The sequence below is a fragment of the Spermophilus citellus genome (assembly GCF_964194105.1).
Source record: "Spermophilus citellus genome assembly, chromosome: 11".
Lineage (NCBI taxonomy): Eukaryota > Metazoa > Chordata > Mammalia > Rodentia > Sciuridae > Spermophilus > Spermophilus citellus.
The window spans coordinates 68,836,113-68,859,970 of record NC_138192.1 but is presented as its reverse complement, the minus strand read 5'-3'; the positions used below and the strand labels follow the sequence as shown (position 1 = coordinate 68,859,970).

Here is a 23,858-nt window from a genome sequence, read left to right as displayed (position 1 = left end):
TTCTATTTTAAAGTCATACATAAGAGCTTCATTATTAAAAAACGAGTGGGCCAAAAAATTAACACCCCAAAGCAAATAACCCAATCAATAAATGGGCTAAGGAACTAAACAGATACTTCACAGAAGAAATACAAATCAATCAAAAAATATATGAAAAAATCTTCACCACTAGCAATTAGACAAAGGCAAATCAAAACACTGAGATTCCATCTCACTCCTGTTATAATGGCAATTATCAAGAATACAAGCAACAATAAACATTGGGGAGGATGTAGGGGAAAAGGTACACTCATACATTACTGGTGGGATTGAAAAATTGGCACAACCACTATGGAAAGGAGCATGGAGATTCCTCCCCAAACCTGGAATGGAACCACCATTTGATCCAGTTGTTGCACTCCTAGTTTTATACCCAGAGTACTTAAAATCACACTACAGTGACACAGCCACATCAATATTTATGGCAGCTCAATTCACAGTAGCTAAACTATGGAACCAGCCTAAGTGCCCTTCAACACATGAATGGATAAAGAAATATTATTGAGCCTTAAAGAAGAATGAAATTATGGCATTTGCCAGTAAATGGATGAAACTGGATAATATCATGCTAAGCAAAATAAGTCAATCCCAAAGAACTAAAGGCCAAATGTTTTCTCTGATATGCAGACGTTAATTCACAATAAGGGGGTGCTAGGGAAGAATAGAGGTACTTTGGATTAGACAGAGGGAAGTGAAGGGAGGGGAGGGGAGGTGTTGTGTGGATAAGGAAAGTAGAATGAATCGGATATTATTACCCTATGTACTTATTATATGATTACACAACCTGTGTAACTCTCCATTATGTACAACCAAAAGAAGTTATCCTCCAAATATGTATGGTATGTCAAAATGCAGTCTACTGTCATGTATAACTAATTAGAACAATAAAAAATTTGATTAATCAAAAAAAGTGGGAACTTAACACCATTCTAATCATAGGTTATCATTATTGGAAGAGAATTTTCTTTTTAAAATTTGATCATCTTCCTCCTATAAACAAGAAATTGAGGCATTTGTACTATACCATAATACTGTATAATTGACAATCTAGATGTTGACTTCAGTTATTGATGAGAACAAGAAGAATCTGTAGCTCTCTTTTTCTTTCAGGATAACAGTGACCATGTCCTTTGGTACCAGAGGGAAGAGTGGGAGGCCTTTTTGCCTCAGGTTGTTTAAGTGATGACTCTCAGCTCTGGTGGCAGCATGATTATGTAGCCTGAAAATTAACCCTACATGCCTGTGACTAAGAGCTTTTATTAGAGCAAGCACAGTTGAAGAGGTTCATTGATTTGGATTTTTCTGGATCTATCATTATTGTAATAAATATTTTGCATTTCCTCTAAGTAAAATGTGATATCAAACAAATTCTCAGTTAAGATTTCTTGACATAATTAAAATCTACTTTTTCTTGGTAAATATAATGGACATAGGCATGGACATAATTTAGTCTTTCTAAGGGCAGCACTTGGAAAGTTTTAAAGCATTAGGGCACTCCTGATAAATCTATTTTTAAATTAATGTATTTCATAAGGTGGTATGTAGAACAGTTCAGAATCTTAATTGCTTAGAGATTGAATGAATATTTGTAAATTCACTCAGATTGCCAGTAATTAAAAGAATTAAGGAAACAGAACTTAAAGACAGTGGTGGTAACTTATGTTATGCTGGTCATAAAAGCAATGAGAATTTATTGAAGGACACCAGGCACTATGACAAATGGATGACATGTACCACTCCATTTATTCAATAAATATAGTTAGTTATCCAGATTGTACAAACGAGGAAACTGAAGCTTAAAGTGTAACTTGTCCAGTGTACACTCCTGAGACTGCAATGTAGATGTTATTTGAAAACCATTTGCATCTTGATCACTTTGCATTCCACCTGGAAATATGATAAACAATAGCAAGAGTGGACGTTGATGAGACTAACTACTCCCCCCCCTTTTTCTCTTTTTTGATTATAAAATCAATATCCTTATTTTAGAATATTTGAAAGAAATAATGTTAATCATTATCCATGCCAGCTAGAGATAATTATGCAAATGACTCACATTTTACTGTTTTCCAAAGTGTATTCTGATTAAGATCCTAGTTGGCACATTTTATGTTTAAAAAAATGCAATGCTTGAATAATTTGGGGAAAGTTTGAGTTAAACTGCTTTCTTCTCTAAAGGGTTTTGGAGAGGTTTTAATATGCATAACATGTTTCAAAAATTGAAACAACATATATAACATTTCTCAAATTTATTTACCAAAATAAGACTGGTTTATATATTGCAATACTTGTTTTTTAAGATATAGCATAGGTAATTCTATAGATAATATGCATTCATCTTGACTTTTTAGTGAGCATATAGATTTTTAACCATATTTATTATTATTGAGGTTTATATTGGAGTTCGTTTCGATTATTTGAAGTTTTTAAAAAATGTTTTTTAAATGGTTACACATCAAACCATATGTATATCTCTGTGTTTATGCTACTCTTTTTAACCTTTCATCAACTGAGCATTTGGGCTGTTTTCAACTAAATACTGAAAGGACATGAATTATAGGTCAGATAGAAAGTCATTCTAGAACCTGCCAGGAATGAGGAAACCAACCCAAGAGTTTATCTCACAGGTAGAAACTGTGAATGCCATTATAAGTTTCAGAGAAATCTGGGTGTTCATCCTGTGACTTGTCATCGGTGATAAAATACCAAAGAAAGGACAGTCTTAGGGAAATAGGAGTGGTCAACTGTTGGAATGAGCTCAAGTGAGGTGTCTGGGTGTATCTGCCTTCTTGGGGCAGAGGTGTGCCTTTCTTTATGCTCAGGCCAGACTTGGGGTCTGGGAAAGCTTGGACACTCCATGTGTTCCAATTTATTTTTGCTGTGGTCTTGGTAGAAAGTTTGGGAGTTTTCAGGCTCCCTTAAAGGGTGAAGAATCTGGGCCAGTGGACAGGGATGGATTTGAGAGGGAGGCATAAACTTGGATTAGTTGGAGAGGAATAGGTTTGAAGCTATTTAATGAGTAATCCATTGTAAGAACAAGAAATCTTCCTGTTCCAATCAATAGTTCACTGATTTTTTTTAATTAACAAATACTTATTGAAAGCCAACTGTATTCTAGACATCGGTCTGGGCATTAGCTGCTAATTGTATTGAAAATATTACTGTACAGTACATGGAAATTATATTCATGGAATAAAATCACTTGGCTGGAATGAAAACATTCAATCTTATTAAAAATACACATCTTTGAATAACCTCCAAGGGAGTATAAACAATACTCTCTGTTTTAAATAAGGAAAGTCCAGATCTCTGAAATGCCAATTACTATGCAGTTTCAAATACTTTTTTTTTTCTGCATCTTGGATGATAGATATTATGTCTGATTCCTAGGATGTCTTAATCTTTGCAGAAAGTTTACATGATAAGAGAACATGTGAATGTGTATATGCCTCCTCCTACCCCCATCAAAATTGTCCTTGAAATTAGTTGTCCTTGAAATCAGACTCTGGGAAGTTATATTGATTTCTGTTGACTAGAAATAAGTATCAAAACTGCCTTTCACAGCCTGAGATTTTTATGTCAAGTCTGAAGAGTGCTTCCTTACCAGCAGGAGTGGACTGCAAGGGCCCTTGAGGTGCGGAAGGGAAAATTCCGGAAGGGGAATATTCTGTAACACAGGAGGCTTGAGGAACACCGCTGTGGCTGAGGCAGTCACAGGTTGTTAGCTTTGGCCCATTCCTTCCATGCCTGCAGCCCTCAGGGCCTCTGGCTCAGTGTCAGTCTGACATAAGACGACAGTGGAGCGTTTTCTTCATCTGACCAGACCCTAGCAACAACACCCTGTTGGTGCCTCAAACTTGTGACAATCAAGAGTGGCCTGAGGAATAGTTACAATACTGGGCAAATTACCGAACCGCTTTGTGTCTGTGTTATAGTTTTTATGTTTTTCCATCTGAAAATGAGGACGAGTTATCTATTTCCTAGGCTCATGTTTGGGACTAATTGAAATTATTTCTATATAAAGTCTTGAAATACTGACAAAGTAATAACTTATTGAACAAGATTTTTGTTTAACAATTAAATGTCTGTAGCTAAGTTATTCATGTTTTTGAACATCAGCCACATGAAAAGTTCTCAAGATTGTTTTGAGCTGCCCATTCTTAGTTTCTATTCAGTAAGTTAGTAGTTGATACTTGGCTGAGGATCATTGTTTTCCAAATACAAATAAGGCTGTTTTGTAACTCATTAATTCCTGGAATGTGATTCTCTATAGAGCAGGTATTCCAGCCCATAGCAATCATTAGAAAAGGCTGTACTAGGTAAGATGTGGAAATAGTAAGCACAGAATGAGTATATTATAAAACTATATTACCTTTTCCTCTGGGAAAGAAAATAAACAACTAACCAAATATGTTCTTCACTTGACTTTATTATTAGCAATGGTTCCTAATGAAAAGACCTTTATTTCTAAGTCCTCCCCTGTTATATAAAAAGATAGATTTCATTTTATGCCTTTATATCCCTGATTCAGGTTCCATTCTTTGTACATGCTGGAAATAATCATTGGATAGTCTTCCATTTGTCACACAATTTTTACATCTGTAAACTAGAAATAATCCCTCTAGACTACAAACACTGTAGAACCTGTACTGTTAGTAATGCGTGTCTTGAAATGAAGGTGATCCTGTTTGAATGGGTTATGCATTTCCTTTCTAAATTCTTGATGAGTTTCGCTTTCTTGACAGTGCCAGTTCTCTTGGGTGTAGAGGGGGATGACATCTTCATGAAGGTGCTCCTTCTCCTTGAGCTCCCTGGTGCTGTCTTCAAGTCAGTCCAGATTCATTTCCACATGAGTTGTTTAATTAAAACTTGTCAGTGCTGTTTCTGAAGGAAGATAGGCGATGATTTTGATCATAGAGCAGATGGCTGTACTTTTTCTTATTTAAGGCATCCAGCTGGGGTATTACTGGTCATAAACTGAAAACTAGGGGAAATCTCTCAAAGCCATGAAGAAAGAAACCATGATTAGGCAAGGGGACAGCCCACTGGAGTGTGGTCACCTTTTAACAGGTGTGTTTTCTACTAAATGCAGGCATATCCAGTGAAACTTACTGTTATTTAAATAATCTAAAAGCATGTCACACCGTTTTTGTGATTTTGGAGAACTGTGTAATTTTAAAGGTTTGCCGAACACCCAGTTTTCTGATGGTATGTGTTTTAAAACAATAGCCCTTTGCTCTTTGTACCAAACAGTTCTGAATAGAAAGAGGTTTTTTTTGTTTGTTTGTTTGTTTTTGAGATTTAAAAAATTCAAGGGGAAAAGTAGATGTTTCCTTTTTTTTTTTTTTTTTTTTTTTTTTGGTACTGAGAATTGGACTCAGGGGTACTTGACCACTGAGCCACATCCCTAGTCTTATTTTGTATTTTATTTAGAGACAGGGTCTCACTGAGTTACTTAGTGTCTCACAGTTGCTGAGGCTGGATTCGAACTCACAATTCTTCTGTCTCAGCCTCCCAAACTGCTGGGATTACAGGCATGTGCCAACATACCTGGCAATGTGTTCCTTCCCCCCCCCCCTTCCCCTGACATAACTAAATGAAAACCTTTAAAAATCTCCCTGGCTTTTAAGTCCAGGATGCCCTTTAAATCAAAGTTAGTAAAATTCTGGTCTAAGGATTATGAACACTAGAAACATCCACTTTCTGAACAATTATTTCCTTTTCTACTTCACATTCACTTTGACACTTGGGCACGCTTCCTGATGTGGTGGAGCTAAAATTGCATTTTTCCATTTTTTTTTTTTGTTTGAGGGGAAGAAAAAAGGCACTCTCTACATGTCAAACCTCGATGGTTTCTAATTTAATATGTTTTTATTTAAATTTATATTAGACTATTTATGTTTGAGAAATTCTTAAAATGTTTAACATTAATTTGTTTTTTCATGTACAAATTTTACACAGTCTCTTTTACATTCATGTAGTCATCTTTCTCTTGTTGATGTTACAAAAGCTTAGTATATAAAAATTATTGGTACTTTTTCTTGTGTTCTAAAAATTTTCCCAGTTTTAACATTTATCATGTAGGTTTGTTTATGGAAGCAGTTTTAACATCTGGTTTCATTTAGAAGTAATTCCATTTATTTTATCTTCCTAGAAATGCTTATACTTTTTATATTTTTTGAGACAAGGTCTCGATAAGTTGCTTTAGAGACTTGCTAAGTTGAGGAAGCTGGCCTTCAAATTGCATCCTTCTGCCTCAACCTCCTGAACCACTGGGATTATAGGTGTGTGCCAACATGCCTGGCTAGAAATGCTTGTCCTTCATAAGGCTTAAAATATTACCTTATATTAAAATTATGATAGATTAAGTACTTTCCAGAAATAAACTGAAACATTCTTTTTCTTGGTATGAGATAGGGTCTAAATTAAAAAAAAAAAAAAACAAAAAAAACAAAAAACCAAAAAACAACTGCCTTAGTATTATCTCATAAACAATTGATATTTTTGCACTGATTCAAAACACACCCTTAAACTTCATTTTATTCATATATTAGGCTTTTAATTTAGCTCTACTGATTGATCTTTTCTCTCAGTCCAAAATATTTCACTTGAGGTGTCTTACAGTATGTTTTAAAGGTCTGTCTGGTAAGGTAAGTCATACTGATCAATATTCTTTTAAAATTTCATTTTTAAATTCTCTTGGCTGTTTTCAGGCACTTGCTTTTTCAAGTAAATTTAGAATTATAAATGAGAATTGATTAGTTGAATTCAGGTTCCATATAAATTTTTAGGGAGTTGTTATTCCTACTGTACTGGAATTTCTCACTCCAGAGCATGTCCTAACCCCACATTCTTCCTTTGCTGTCTCATTCTCTGTCACAGCTCACCAGGTTTTACTGTGAGATGGGTATCCCTTCATGGGTGCCCTTTGTTAAGAGCAAATCATCTTGATGGCTACTGAATTGCCTCTTCAACAATGTAGCTCTATTAGTATGGGCTTGTGAAGTAGTTCTCAAAGCACTTTGGAAACAGTTTTAGCATTCTGGTTTCATTATATTAGAGCTAACCCCATTTATTTTCCTTTGCCTTGCTTAGAAATGCTTATACTATAGGCTTAAAAATTCCATTATCTTAAAATTATGATTAAATATTTGCCAGAAGCAAATTGAAGCTTTTTTTTTTTTTTGGTATATCACAGTGTTAGTATCAACTGTGAACTAAATAAAAATGTAGTTTTTCTGGCCCACTCCAAATCTACTTAATCACAAAGTCTGAGGATGGATCCCAGTCATCCATTCTAATAAGCCCTCTAGGTGAGTCTGATCATGGGAGACATTGAAAGCCACTGGTGAAGTGGATAGAGCTTGGGGTTAGAAATAATCTACATCTGTAATGTGGGCTATTGAAAGAATTATCTGTATCATAAGCAGATACTTAGTAGCTACTATTATCAGAGTGTTTTTTCATAAGTCAGAGATGAAGTAATGAACAATGAGCATTAAAGTGATGGTGCTTGGGAATGGAGGGAAAGTTCTGGAACACAAAGGGTGTTGTAGGTTTTGATAGTCTACATAATTGTTGATGTCAAGAAGGTCATAAAAATTCTTCATATTGGGTGCTGAGGATAAACACTTCAGTCTTGTTCAGAATTGGTATCTTTTAAGCAGGTAAGCACAAATAGTGTAATATAATTGAAACCCCTGATTTCCATCTTAAGCATATGTGGAGGATTAGCTCATTAGAATTCCACCTTTACATTGAAGGAAATAAAATACTTCTGCTATATTTTTATAGTTGTAAAAGAATCTACCATTGTACATAACTAGACCATGCACATGAAATAAGGATTAATGCCCCCATTCAAATGGTTAAAAATACATGAAAGTATACATATGACAACATATCAATTGATAAAATGCTAATTATTCAGTATTTTGATAAATTATTTTATGCTGGAATCTAAGCTAAGTAGTGGGCATAACATGACAGATTTAAATGTAACTCATGAGAAGTTCAAAAATGGGGAGTAGAGATAACCAAATGATATGATACTATCTATAGCAAGGCCAGTAAAAAAGCAGACAATGGTGGCTTTGGGGGCCCGAGTCATCCTAGAAGAGTTAAGTCTTGAGCTGATCTTGAGGGACAATAGAGAAGTATTGTAGAAGATTCCATAGGAACCCTTTCAGTGGTTAGTTCTGCCTGAGGGCACCACGGGTCTTACCATGAAGGTGAAGGATATATGGAAATTGTCAAGCCAAAAAAGGAACAGATTCCAGATGGAGGCATTAACACACTATAGTGTCCTAAGTGGTAGGGAATGTGGAGTGTTTAATGTGAATAGAACCCATGGACTGGGCCGGGGTAGGTGAAACTGGACTCAGTTACATAAGCTCTCCAAAGATGATGATGGACAGAAAGACTTTGTTTTGTTTAACATTTGTCTTGTTTTTGGAGAAACAGCATTTTCATCTGTGTGCTGTCCTTGTTTGTTTTGTGACACATACCATTACACTCATATAAAGGGATTTAGGTTATGGATTCGAACAGCATTTGTGGTTACATATTCACACATTTATACATCATAATTTTAGTATGGGTTCTATTCAGCTGTTCTCAGTGTTGAAGATGTTTAGCTATGGCATGGCAAGTTGATGAATTAATCTAGACATATCCTCTTCCACCAGTAGGGTGGGGGTGGGGTGGGGACTGGGGTTGTTCTGGCCACTGAAGCTCTGTCATTGACTGTTCTAAGCATCATGAGGCTATGGCCTTCCCTCAGAGTCCCTGGAGTCTTACTCAGGCCTCACTGGCATTCTGCCCTGAACCACAGTCCATTGAGCTGAGCACTGTCAAGTGTCCCTAACTTTCACTAACTGTTCCCTTTTAACCTGGATCTTTATTTCTGTGGTTTCCATAACTGACCATGACCCATGTGTGAATCAGAGACCCCAGAACTTTGGGTCCCCAACCTGACTTCCACACATGGCAAGGATCTTGAGACAATGGCTGCTGTTACCAGATACCTCTCTTATTTTAATATAATTACCCCTTATCATATTGAACCTGCATTTAGCAACTCAGGTTGACTGTTGGTCACACATGTTGGTGAAACTCTTGTCCTAACCTCACTTAATCTGCTTTGATTTTTGCTCTTTTACCCTATATTGCTAAATTGCTAAGTTCTGTAGTTTCTTACAATATGATATTCTTTTCAATATTTATTTCTTAATGTTCTAGGTTAGGACTAGGCTATTTGATGACCTCTTCTTGCTCCTGGTTTTTATTTACTTAATTTTTAATAGTTAATCCAGTACAAGGATATTTTATAAACCATGGGTAAATTCATTACCAGCTTTTCTGCCCTTCCCCCAAAGTGTCTTTGCAGCCTATACAATGAAGGCGTGATTCTGTAGTAAGCATCAAGAGCACATGGATGCTTGGTCCCACCTTTCCTTCCTGGCTTCATTTCCCACTGTCTCTACCCACCCTCTTCTCAGAGATGGGAAGCTAAGTGCAGCTGCTGGGGATTCCAGAGTTTCACTCCTCCTTGCCTTTGCCCAGTGCTTCCTCAGTGTGGAATTCTACTGGCCCAACTCACTGCTTGAAGGAATCGCACATTTTTCAAGGCCCAGTTCCAAATTCCACCTTCTTGAAGCTCTCCCAGATCCTTAAGCTAGATATATTTCTTCTAACTTTTTGCTTTTTTTTCTTTTGGCGGAACTATGAGTTGAATTCTTCTAAACTTTTGCTTTCACAGTACTTTGCTTCTAACTCTTGGAGCTTGTATTAGCTCTGTCTTCTATTTGTCTATTGTTTATAAGCTATGTTTTCCCCTCCGTGAAATTGTGGAGTTCTTAAGAGCAAGATTTTTGATTTTTTTGATTTTCTTTTCTTTTTTTTTTGGGGGGGGGGTTGTACAATAGCACTTTCTCATTGTTTTTTGATGGCTTTTTGATAATTGCTTTGCCTTTAATTTTGATGGTTTACAAAGGTACAGTGGAAAATTTTGTTTCTCAAATAGTTACCTGTTTTTTCTAACCCCCTTTTCTCTTTTCTCCCTTTTGCACATGTTGGATAGAGGAATATAGGTATATATTTGAGGCTGTGTGAAAAGGAATGGTTTGGTGAGAAACTATTCTAATTGGTTAAAGATCCTTGGATCTTTAACCAGTTAGAATAGTAGTAATGCTCTGTTTGAAAATTGCTTGAAAACATATCATAATCTTTATTATGCCTCATTTTTTTTTACTCTCCATTGATATGTATACATTGAGATAAGTGAGAATGGGGAATTATTATACGATTTATTTATTTGATGAATATTTGTTGAACATTTGTTATGTACCAGACTCTGTCAGGACAGCAGGTAAGAGACACACAATGCTCAATTGATGATCCATTCCAGAGTAAAGAGTTTGATTTTATATATGGCAAAAGTAATAATACAAAAAATGACCAATATTTATTAAGACCTTCTTAGATGCTAAGTCTTTTTTTTTTTTTAAGAAAGAGAATTTTTTTTAATATTTATTTTTCAGTTTTTGGTGGACACAACATCTTTGTTTGTATGTGGTGCTGGGGATCGAACCCAGGCCACACGCATGTCAGGCGAGCGCACTACCGCTTGAGCCACATCCCCAGCCCTAGATGCTAAGTCTTAATGTTAATTATGTTAATATATTATAGCTTTTGTCCTATGACAACCTTTTATGAGTGCTGCTACTCTATTTGTCCCTACTTATCAGATGAAAAATACATTCTGAGACAATGAGAAATGAAGCAACTTCTTCATGGTAATTCCTACTTGGTACCTTACTACTTCATCCACCTCTTCAAATTATATATTATTTTAGTGTGTACCATGTGGAAGGCATCCTTTAGAGATTATGAAGCAGTGTTCCACCTACTTGTTTAGACTGTCACACAGATGAAAGTCTGAAGCAAGGATATGCTGTTTTCTTACTCAATGACCTTGGACAAGTTACTTAAATTCTCAGAAACTCTGTTCCCTTGCCTGTAAAATGAGGGTTAAAACACTGTGTGGGGGGCTGGGGATGTGGCTCAAGCAGTAACACATGTGCAGGACGCTGGGTTCAATCCTCGGCACTACATAAAAATAAAGATGTTGCATCCACCGAAAACTAAAAAATAAATATTAAAAAAAATCTCTCAAAAAAAAAAATACAACAACAACAACAACAAAAAAAAAAACTGTGTAAAAAGGGCATAGAATCCTAAAATCTGATTTTCCCATTCCTTTTCCTCTTTTATAAAATGACTCAATCATGTGATCAATAAAAGAAAATTACTTAGATTTTCGGATTTTTTTTTTTTTTGAAACTGTAGGAGGAGTTCCAGCAGCCCAATAAATTCATTTGTAATGTTGAGTAGTAAACAATTTACATTCGAAGACATGTTTCTTTGTTACTTTGTGGTCCATTTCTTAAGAGAGATGAAGAGGCTTTCACTTAATAATTGGCTCATCAGTTTTTTTTAAAATATTTTTTTAGTTGTAGGTGGACACACAATATCTTTATTTCATTTTTATGTGGTGCTGAGGCTCAAATCCAGCGCCTCACATGTGCTAGGTGAGCACTCTACCTCTGAGCCACAACCCTTGGTGCCTAAAAGGGCTCCTAGCTCTGCAGTGAGGCAAAGAGAAATAACCAACACCCTTGATGTTCTATTTAGATGATGGGAGCTGGTTACATAAGAGAATAATGTTGGTTCTAACTCTTAAGTAACCGTGACTTGAGATAAAATCCTTTCTCACCCATAAGTTTCACTTTATAACTTTGTACCTTTTGGTTATTCCCATGAGGTCTTTTGTACCGTACATTGTTGTTTCTCTAATAGTTGGTCAGCACATCATTATGAAATCTTCATTGTTGATTAAACAAAGGTCTTTTATGACAGTGTGGGGTTTTTTTTTAAAGCATATTCTGTTTAGCTGTGCTTCTAAAAAAAATCATTTTAAAGTAACAATTGAATACACTAAAGACTTGTAACAACGTGGCAGCTTCAACATTTCCACAGATATCAATGTTTCACAATCTGCCTATTAGAATTATGATTAGAAGTATATATAACCTTTTAAAGTCAAATTTTAGAAAAGTTTAAAATTCAGGTTTTTTCAAATTGGAAATTTCATTTTTTAAATCTCATATACCAAAAGACATTAAAGGAATAAGTGAAATCTTTGAAGTAAATAATTAAGCCTAATAATTAAGCCTAATATATTTGAGTATGCTTAAATGAACTTTAATTGTCTATGCCATACTAATAGGGATATAAAAAGTTAAATTTTTCTGCTGTACAGTGGGTACAACTGCATAGCAATGCAAAAAACAAGGTCCATTCCATATGAAAAGTGATTGGGGCTCTAATTATTTTATGATAAAAGTTAGCCAACTATTATCAAGAGCTTACTGTTTTCCAGGCATTTACCAAGAGCTTAACATGTTCTTAATTTTATGTATTTATTTTGGTACTGGGGATTGAATCCAGGGGTGCTTTACCACTGAGATGCATTTTCCACCCTTTTTATTTTGAAGACAGAGTCTTGCTAAATTGTTGAGGCTGGCCTTGAGTTTGCAATCCGATTGTCTCAGCCTCCTGAGTAGGTGGGATTATAGCAGTGTACTGCCAGACCCTACAGCTCAGAGACTGGTGCCAAAATGCTTGCATTACAACTGGCAACATCGAGGTAGAGAAAAGTGAGATCTTGCCAGAGTTATATAGGTATGTAAGGTAGTGGGAAACCAGTCTGAAACCATTGTGATTCACTTAACCTCTAGCCTCATTGTCTCTATAGTGCCAGGTATTATTTGTTTACCTTTTAATGGAAAAAATTTTCTGTATAAATAAAATCTGAATCTTTTCCCAACCCCCTCATTTTAATGGTGCTGAGAATTAAACTCAGTGCCTCAAGCATGCTAGGCAGATGCCTACCATTGAGGTACACACCCAGCCACAAGTTATCTTTAATGTCTTATTCCAGGATATGAATTGGTAAATAACAGATGTAAATTAAATAGATGACAAAATCTTCTGAAAATATATGCCTTACCTACATCAATACATAAATCAAAATATCTAGTACCACTTAGGCAGTTAATTCATTTTTGTAAGTTGACTCAAATCTTTATAGAACGGTGACACTGAAAAAAATCATATATGTTAACAATTTCAGTTTTTCTGTAAAGCAGGCATTTGAAATTGAAAGGCATTCAAATATTCTTGGCTGACCTACTTTCTTAAGTAAAACATGTGTCAGAAATAAAATGATTTAGTTCTCTTATATCTGGTGCTTGCTGTTGGTGAGATATGTCTCAAAATACCTTTAGCTACTTGTGATGTCAGAGGAAAATTTCAAAGCCTCAGTTTGAAATGGGTTATCATGGCAATCACAAATTTGCATCTGACCAAGAAAGGGAGGGGCTGTGAGAAATCAAGAGCATGCTGCAGGTATATTCATTGTAGAATGAAACCAAATGTGTTTTATATTCTCAGGTCTATAAGAACTACTGAACCTCAGGAAAAAAGTTATGAATTTAGATTGATCTATCTAGATGCTTTAGAGTTTAACTTAGAGAATATAAATGAAAACATTTTCTCCCTCTGAACTTTTGCCGATGGTTGCTCAGGTTCTTGATTTATTCCTGGTCTTAACTTGATGACAGTAACCTGGATGTACTTTTTGGGTGTGCCATTTTTTCATTTATCTCTTGTTGATTCCATCCTTAATATCTTTCAGGTAGAAAATTTTAAAACATATAACTGATGTTTTCTGGGAGTCAGAATACGTTTTTGTAAGTCAGTAGTTTTAGAACCAAGAAAATTGTGAAAAATCGGTGAGTATGTTTATGTTTAGTTATGGGAAATAAATCCAACATAGAATACTGGTCAGACACAAAAGAATTTCAGCCCTCTAATGTCAATCTTTAGACAAGATATATTTCATCAAGTCTAGGCCAAGGCAATCAAATGTTCAGAGGAACCATTTTATAAACTACAAAAAGGAAATTTAAAAAAGCAGTGCCAATTGAACTAATACAGTATTTAAAAAATCTCATAAATGCATAATGTAAATTAGGTAAACACCTCAGTTAACATGTAGTTCAGCCAAGTTTTCACAAATACATGCAGTAATAATATTATCATCACAGCTGAGATATAGATTCCAGTACACTACCACTTAGGTTTGATGTTACATTTACTGAAAACGAAAGGAGTTTTAATTTGTCATTATCATATCATTCTTGTGCAAGCATTAAAAAGGAATGTACAAATAAATGCACGGTGAGATCCAATACTTCTGGAATCAGCAGTGCTCTATGGTTGCCCCTGGGGATTTTTGTTCAGGTAGACTATGTCTATTCAAGTTTGGGTTGCCATTTTATGATTTGACTAATTCTAGATTTTGTCTACTCCTCAAGGAGTAGACATGTCACTCAGGGACATGTCACAGCAAGTTTAGCAGTCTCTATTTAGAGTCAGGAGAACTTTCTGACAAACTGGTTGAAGCAAGGCACTTGCTTTTCATAGTTCCTCATTCCTTTATGTTTCTTCTAAATCACTTTTGTTCAAATGGAATTTTCTTTGTAAAATTCCCACTGTAAACCAAATTTGATAGCTGGATTTCCTGTAGGGAATTTGAATAAAATTAAGCATTAAGAATTTAGATCTTTGATGATTTGGAGAATCACAGATTTTGTGGCATGTCTAATGAAACTGATTATTATAGTCCCTTAAATGTGATGATTTATTTATATATTTAAATTTTCAAAAATATAACAAAGTACGATTATATAGTGGTCCAAGAATATGCTGTGTCTTCTCCTATAGCAGGTGCATCAATAGAATTCTGTGTTAAAGAACTACAAGTTTATTTTGTCACAACTTAATTTATTTTTGTGGTACTGGTGCTGGGGATTGAACTGATCTACATCTTTAGCATTTTTTTTAATGTTTTGTTTTGAGACAGAGTTTAATTAGTTATCCTGGCTGGCTTGGAATTTGACATCTTTCTGCCTCAGCCTCCTGAGCCTCTAGAATTACTGGCATGTACCACCATGCCTGGAACAATCTATATTCTTTAAAACCAAAATCTAACATACACTAAATGATTTGTCAGCTACTTAGCAGATAATACCTTCCTGTAATTTTTGTGTTTGGATTGTCTTAATCCTGTGAAACTTGACAATTCTTTGAAAATCACTTCTGTATTTGAGTTTTTATGTAGTTTAAGTAACTAATCCTATAAAATTTTAGACCACAGATTTTGTTTTAATCTCCTGATTTTACAGATGAAACAGTGACTCCCAAAATGACATTAGAAACAGGGGTCTCACTATTTGGGATATTTTTTATTACATAATGCAGTAATAAGTCATTCTTTTTGATACTTAATGAATATTTATTTCCTTTGTAGTTGCATATTTTTTAAATGGCTTAAATTTAAACATACCTGTCAAAGGAAAGCAGGGAGCTGAAACTCCAAACCTTGGTTCTTGTGTTCTGATGAAAGAAAATTTAAAGTCGGACACCAGAAGTCATGCAAGAGAACTTTATTATAGGTGAAAGTAAAATAAAAGCAAAGTGAGGCTTAAGTGGAAAGCACTTTCTCTCTGAGTGGGCTGTCTCCAAGCAGAGAACAACAAAGGAGATAATGCAGTGAAGGAGTTTTGACCCTAGTTGGTCCTCTCCAGGATTGTCATGGTGGCCATCCTATGTAGGGGGGACTTCATCTGTAAGTCAATCCCATGTCAATAACTGGCCAAAGTTAGCAGGCCTGTGCTACTAAAGGACTCTTTCTTCCCTATAGGCGAATAGACACTATAGCCATAATTCCTAGCTTTACATCAACCTCAGTGGATCCTGTCAAGAGTTAGTCTCATTAATCTTTTTCTCTTGAATCTCATTAATCTTTTTCTCTTGATATGTTTTACAAATAGCTCCCTTGCTTTTGTTTTCTGTAGATTAACTGCCACCATTTGGCTTCTTAACATATATTAATTAATAAAAGGAACATCATACTCGGGTTTTTCCATAGTTATGGCATTCAAACTCAAGTTTAAAGAAGAGCCCCAATTTAAAGAACACTTTATGACCTTATCATAAAGAAGGACCCTGAAGTAATTTAAAGAATACTTTATGACCTTACCATATATTTCACTGCTCATTGCTAGCTACTACCTAACAGTGCCCACTAGAACATTAAAATATATAAACTGCATGTATCTTTCAACTCTGATTTTTACAGAAATGTGGAGAAACAGATAGTTGGAGTTTAATTTTCTTAAAATTCAATTATAAATATTATTCATACCTTATATAAATGAAAGACTTTATTCCCAAGTCAACAAAATGCAATTGTAGACAAGAACAGCAATATTTCAGCTACTTCATATATTGTTATTTTTTTTGAGGATTATGATTTAAAATTTTCAAGTGTTAGTCTAGCTGCTTTCTAACGTACATTGAAACTATTTAGTGAATGTAGTAGAAAGTACCACATTGTTTGTCTATAAAAAGAAACATTGTTCCTTCTTTTTAAGACTATGTGAGTGGGGCACAAAACCAGATATTTCTGGTTTAAACAATTTTACTTCATGATGATCTTTCTTTCAAATGTAGTGATTTATAAAAGTTTTATAAACACTGTGGACTTCTGTGTTACGGAGACAATTTTTTTAAGCATTTTTTTTTCTTTTTGAAAAATGATAGTTCTTTTTTTGTCAGTGTATGTAAGTACTTTTAAAATGTAGTTGAAATTACACTTTCCTTGAAAATTGAATGGAAAACAAGAATGTAAATAAATAAGTTCAGAGCAGTTAAAGGAGGTATCACAAAGTTCAAGCATTTTTCCCCCCCCTGAGGGCACTAACACATTTCTTGCTTAAACCTTATTAATTTTATTTAACATTTAATCCTAAAATGTAGCTGTTTGGTTTCAAAACCAAAGGCATATGCTAGGAGTAGTGATTTGGAATAGTGGAGGTGGACTGCTGACAGCAGGCAGTGATGACTAAAAGAAAGAAGGCAGAGAAAATGCTAGAACTGGACTCAAAAACTGCACAAACCCAGCCACGAGGACCTGTACTTACCAGTACTTCTCTAAATAGCTGTGTATTCCTGCAAGAGCACAACATGAAAAATGATATTCACCAGGTTATGAGAGATCATAACGTATCAAATTAAAGTAAAATGTGCTTAGCGTACTTCACAAGCTTGTAAAAACTAATTATAGACTGGGTTAGAAGGAAAACCTAGGTCATTTCCACAAATATGAATAATACATAGACATTCTTTGATCCAAAGGTATTATTTAAAATAAAATTCAAACAAAAATAAACTCAATTACTTGGAAATAATAAATTCTCCTACATGCTTAGAATAACAAAGAACACATTAAAATAGAAATTTTATGATATTTCTAATATTAGTAATAGACTATACTTTAGAAGCAATTAAACATGTATGATTTTGATTTTTAAAATGAAAAATGAGATATCTCAACTTACAATACTAATATAAAATATAAGGAACTGAAGGGAAGGAAATAATACAAATATAAGTAGGAATTAATTATTAACAAAAATAGAATTGAAAAACTTCATGGGGGGGGAGGAAAGTTGATAGGCCTTTTGAAAATTTAATGAAAAGGGAACAAAGATATTATAATGGATTCCAAGACTTCTTAAGTTATAAGAATTCTATTTTTTTTTTTTTGGGGGGGGGGTTGATTGGAATTGAACTCGGGGTCACTTCATCAGAAAAACATCCCCAGCCTTTATTATTTTTCATTTTAAGACACCGTCTTACTGAGTTGCTGAGGCTGGTCTCCAACTTGAAATCTTCCTGCCTCAGTCTCTCAAGTCGCTAGGATTGGGACATGTTCCACTGTGCTGGTGGTTACAAAAATTCCAGATGTAACTTATGGTATTATATTATAAATTATAGATTAAATGGATGACTTTCAAGAAAGAATCTAAATTAAAAATTGGATCAAAATATTAGAAACATTGAATCAGTCATAGAAAATTGTGAAGCTATCAAACTCCTTTCTTTAGAAAATGACTCTGGGATCAGCACAGTGCATTATTCAGTCTTCTAAGTAATACATTCTTTTTAAAATATCTTTATTTTTTATGTGGTGCTGTGGATGGAACCCAGGGCCTCACACGTGCTGGGCCAGCGCTCTACCGCTGAGCCACAACTCCAGCCCCTACACATTCTTTTTTGAACCAGGGGAACTAGGTATTAAACCTAGGGGTGCTTTATCATTGAGCTACATCCCCAGTCCTTTTTATTTTTTGAGAAAGCCTTGTAAAGTTGCCCAGGCTGGCCTTGAACTTAGTGATCCTTCTGCTTCAACCTCCTGTGTTGCTGGGATTACAGATGTACATTACCACACCTGCCTGCATATTCTTACAGCCTTATGGCACATAGAAGAAGCTAGAAAGTTTGAGTTTATTTTATATGGTGAACACATTTCTACTAGCATTTAAAATAATTTTGCACAAAAGTGAAAAAGAAACCATTCTATGACTATAGCTGTCAAAATCCTAAATAACAATAAGTAAGATTACTGCAGGTTTTCAAGAATTGTTTAGTAAGTTGAAAAGTATTCACATATATTAATAAAAGGAACATCATACTCAGGGTTTTCCATAGTTATGGCATTTTAAACTCAAATTTTGTGGTACAGTCAGTCCCTAGTCATCTATGGAAAGTGGTGATTCCCAATTCATATTAAAACACTTATCCTAGAAGTCACTGAAATTTACCTGCCTTGCTGTTTCTCTTAGTTACATTGACTGTTCATCTCACATACTGAAATGACTCCAAGGTAAGGGGCATGAAAACTTCCGAGACTGTGGGAAGCCATTTCTGACATGTGATTGGGTGGCTCCCGTTAAGGGTCTGAGGCGCTCTGGCTGTGTGGGAGCTTTCCCGGCCCTTTCCTGATGAGAGAGCCCATCCGTGTGGGGGTGTGCCTGACCACTGACCCCGGGGACCCAATCACTGACCCTGACCTTGGAGTGCGGTCCCCCCTCAACCTTCATTGGATGGAATTCTCCCCTGAATCTCTTGTTCCCCAATAAAAGGCTACTCCCAGGCATGTTCACTCTCTCTCTCTCCTGCTAGCCCTGAGTAATCCTTGCTGCCCTGCTGGGTGGTTAGAGGAGGGAACCAGAGAGGCGAGCCCTCTCGGACCTGGCAATATAAATAAGGTAACTGAGTCTGTGTGTTTTATTTCGATCTCATCTAACTAACTTTATGCCTAGAACCTCATTAATGAAACCATTGCGCAGGCCGCACGGTGGACGAGACAATCCAGGAACATGACTATGGGATTGTCCATTAGTACTAAGTAACTGCTCAGGATCAATCCAATACTAGTGTCTGGGAAGGAAAGAGTCAATAAGAGAGGGTTCTTGGGGGGCTGGGGATGTGGCTCAAGCGGTAGCGCGCTCGCCTCGCATGCGTGCAGCCCGGGTTCGATCCTCAGCACCACATACCAATAAAGATGTTGTGTCCGCCGAGAACTAAAAAATAAATATTAAAAAATTCTCTCTCTCTCAAAAAAAAAGAGAGGGTTCTTGTCTGTAACATTTCCTGTTTTTTTTAGTATTCCTTAAAACTGTAATCAACTGCAATTAAAATATATACACACACACATATATATATACACAAACACACATATATTTCCCTATTAATGACCATTTTTATTCTAATACATTAAAAATAATATTGATCAATTCATCAGTTTGTTACTGCAACAAAGAAAGTGATTAAAACATAAGAAAATAATAGAACATTAATATGGTGAAACCCATGAAAGGAAATAAAAACTGGGAAAGAGCATATGGTGTACTTAGAACAGCTCAAATAATGACATTCTTCACAGAGCTGAAGTGTGTGTTGTCAAAACTTCTCTTCTGTATGTAGTTATGAGTTTTATAGTTATATAAATTTTCTCCTCCAATGAGACAAAGTGAAGTCTGGTTCTTCAGTCACTGAATGACTCTTCTCAGAAGATGATGGAAAATTAAAAACAAAGACAGGGCTGGGGATGTGGCTCAAGTGGTAGCGCGATCGCCTGGCATGCATGCGGCCCAGGTTCGATCCTCAGCACCACGTACAAACAATGATACTGTGTCCGCTGATAACTAAAAAAAAAAAAAAAAAAAAAAAAAAAAAAAAAAAAAAAAAAATTAAAAAAATTCTCTCTAAAAAAAAACATAGTAGCAGAAGGATATTGAATAAATGATTGGAAAAAATATATATATATACACACACACATAGCCAACAGCAAACATAATACTTAAAGGTGCTAATATTTAATATTTCATCATTATCATTGAAATTAGGTTTGTGTCAAAAATGCCTATCATTACTATTTTGCCTTTTCCCTGAAAGTTAGGGCCATTAGTTTTTCATTAATCCCCTTTTTTCCTCTTTCTCTTCCTCTATTCTTAGTTGTTGTATATCTATTTAATAAATAAATAGAGAATCGAGGGAAATCATTTTAAAAACTTTTAAGACAAATGAAACAGTTTAGGAAGTTGTTTGGGTGTAAAATTAAAAAGTACATAATGGTTGGAATAACAAAAACAATAAATGCCAGGGAGGACATGGAGCAATAGGAGCGATAGCAATACTCTTACTCAGTGCTGGTGGGAATCCACTGTGGAAGACAATTTCAGTGTCTTTCAAAACTAACCATACTCTTGCAGAGCATGGATTCTGGATCATATTGTATTGACACAAATGAATTTAAAAATTTATGTCTACACAGAGATGTTTATAGCACTTCAGTTGCCAAAACTTGGAAGCAACCAAGATGTTCCTTAATAGGTGGATACACAAAATGTGAGATTCCCATGCAATGAATTATTTATGGAAAGAGAAAGTGACCTGTTGAGTTTGCTTTCTCTCTCCCCTTCTTTTCCTGGCTGCTGCTACTGCGGCTCTTCCTCCTCCTCCTCCTCTCCTCCTCTTCCTTATTCTGTACTAGGGGATTCAACCCAGGAGTGCTTAACTACTGAGCCACATCCCCAGCCATTTTATATTTTGAGACAGGATCTCACTAAGTTGCTTAGGTCTTGCTGAGTTGCTGAGGCTGGCTGAGAATTTGTGATCCTCCTGCTTCAGCTTCCCAAGCCCCTGGGATTATAGGTATGCATCACCACACCGGGCTAAGCTCATCTTTGAGCAATGGGCATGAAGGAACCTTAAATGCATATTATTAAGTCAAAGAAGCCAGTCTAAAAAGGTTCCATACTGTATGATTCCAACTAATAACATTCTTGAAAAGAAAAAACTTGGGAGATAACAAAAAGATCAATTGCTAGGGGTTTTGGGTGAGGAAGGATACAAATAAGTGAGTCATGGATCTTTAGGGCAGTGAAACTTATGTATGATACAGTTATGACACAGGCACAGTTTTCAAAAGCTGTAAAAATGTACATTATAGAGTGATCCCTAATGCAAACTATGGACTTCAGTTAATGTATCAATTTTGGTTCATTGATTATAAAAAGTATACCACTAACACCACATGTATATAGTAGGTACACTATGTGTTGGGGATGGAGGCAAGGAGTTTGTGGGAATTCTATACATTCTGATCAGTTTTTCTGTAAATCTAAAAGTGCTCCAAAATAGTCTACCAGTTGAAAAAATTAATGTGGAAAAATCTGCCTTTTTTCCCCTTAGCCACATTAGGTCCTCATCTGTCTTTCAGAGCAATCAGGTCTACAAAGGAGGGGAATGCAATATAAGATGACTGAGTGACAAGAGAAAGAAAGTATCAGAAATTCTATGTAATATTAAAAGTAGAAGCCAAGTTGTGCATTTAAAGTGTAGGTAAGCCCTCAGAAGTCGCTCGTTGTATGCAGTGGAGTCCATGAGTGGTGCTGGAGTCTGGCAGTGAGAGGCCAAGGTGATTGACCTGTGAGGCAGCCAGCCACCTTGCCAGCGTCACCAGCTCATCGTTGTTCAGCATATTGCATATTACATATATCCAGTTTTTAAATATATCACATTGCATGTAAACTAATCTTTGTAGTGGGAAGTTGTACGTGTCTGCAAAATCATCACCCATTGAATATAATGAAAACACAAGTGCAAGTGAACAATAAGAAAAAAGCAGAATCAACAGTTAATGCATGTGTAAACTTTTGCCAGCCGCATTGTAAGAAACAATCAGATCTGACAAGAATTGAACCCTAGAAAACAAAGTTAGACCACTTGAAATATTTATATTCCCTTCTAATATATCATTAATAAAACATTAAACATTTAACTTTTATTTTTTAATCTCATTTTTAATGTGCTTATGAATACAGCAGAACATGTATGGATAATGAGTTGCTGAGTCAGCTTCTTTCTTATAGAGTTGTATAATCAATAATATGTTTATAGGTTGCTGATCTGAATTGTTCTAAAAGTTTTCCAGATTGATTTTCCTGCCTCTGCTCTTGGTTTCCTCCAGACCATTTTTCATATTGCAGCCAAGGAGAGCACTCTAAAATGCATCTCTGATTGTAACTTTCTTATTTTTTTAATGTTCATTTTTTGCTCATTACACATTTGTTTTAATGGGTCTCAAAATTCTGTGACAGATTTTTGGTCAAGTTTTTTTTTTCCATTAAAAAGTACTGATTTTAAAAATGAATAACTTAAAACTGCCACACAAGGAAAACAAATGGTCCGCAAAACATTCTCCTTTCCTTCTGAAGGTTTTTACGATGCATTGTTATCATTAACCAGTGTTTTACTATTAAACAGCCAGTTGTGATAAACAGTTCTGAGACCATTCTTCCACCACTGATTAAGACTGGGGTGCAAGTATTAGGGGTAATATTCATTTAGGGGCTTCTGAGCTTTCTGTGCAGACTTGGTCCTTGCCAGTTCCAGAAGCCTTCCTGTCACCTGCTTTGATGAATCTTAGCACTGTGAGACACCCTGATAGGGGTCCTGCCTTCTTCTAGCCTTATCACCTATTACCCTAGAGGATCTTTCTCACTGGTATTTGGAAAACTTTCTTCCTCCCTTCATTAGGTTATGTCTTTCTCATTATTTGGGTATATTAAATTGTCACTTCCTTGCAGAAGATTTTTTTGGCCCCTAACATGGGTGCAGTTATACAGCCCACTATCAGGGTTTACTTGTGTTCATTGAGACAGAGTTCAAGTATATCTAGCACACCTTGACTGTCCTTGTGTATTATATATGATTAGAAAAATTCTTTGAAACCTTATTTTAGAAGGAAAATGATATGGGCAAAGAACCTGTATGGTATTAGTGGACAAAAGATATATTACTAGCCTATTGTATTAGATGATGATTAAAAGGGGTGCTAGGTTTGTCTGCCAAACTTTGTTTCTTAAAAACTTTAAAGCATCTTAAATTGTTGTTAGTACACTTAATGAAAGTGAAAAATATACGCATAAACTTACTTAACGAAGCTAATGTAAAAGTTGCTTTCTAACTTGCTCCAAACATTTTATTGCTTGCTCTTTTGACACAGTATACCATCCAGGAGATTGTGCAGATTTTAGATAAGGTTTTTTTTTTTTTTTTAAGAAAAATCTTATCAACCTTCAAATGAATGTTTCTCAGGGAATGTATACTCTTTTTTAAAAAAAATAGTTTTGTACCAAAATACTGGTACTTCAAATACTAAAATCTCTCGGTGTTAAACTGTCCCAGAATTCAACACTGCTGTAGGCTTCCTATTATCTACATCCCTGAGCATATTTTTCTTGACTTCTGTCACCATATCACAATGGGCCTCACTTGGG

General features: G+C 35.5%; 1 protein-coding gene and 1 long non-coding RNA gene across 8 annotated transcripts in view; one reads left to right on the top strand and one right to left on the bottom strand.

The window, feature by feature from the left end:
- COBLL1 (cordon-bleu WH2 repeat protein like 1) overlaps nucleotides 1-23,858 on the top strand; it is a 156,792-nt gene that overhangs the window by 18,101 nt on the left and 114,833 nt on the right. The window lies entirely within an intron of this gene.
- LOC308630731 lies at nucleotides 12,767-17,181 on the bottom strand. Its single transcript, XR_014018010.1, has 3 exons — nucleotides 17,151-17,181; nucleotides 15,512-15,561; nucleotides 12,767-14,686 (listed from the first exon to the last, which is right to left on the bottom strand). It is a non-coding gene; the product is annotated as an uncharacterized lncRNA (long non-coding RNA).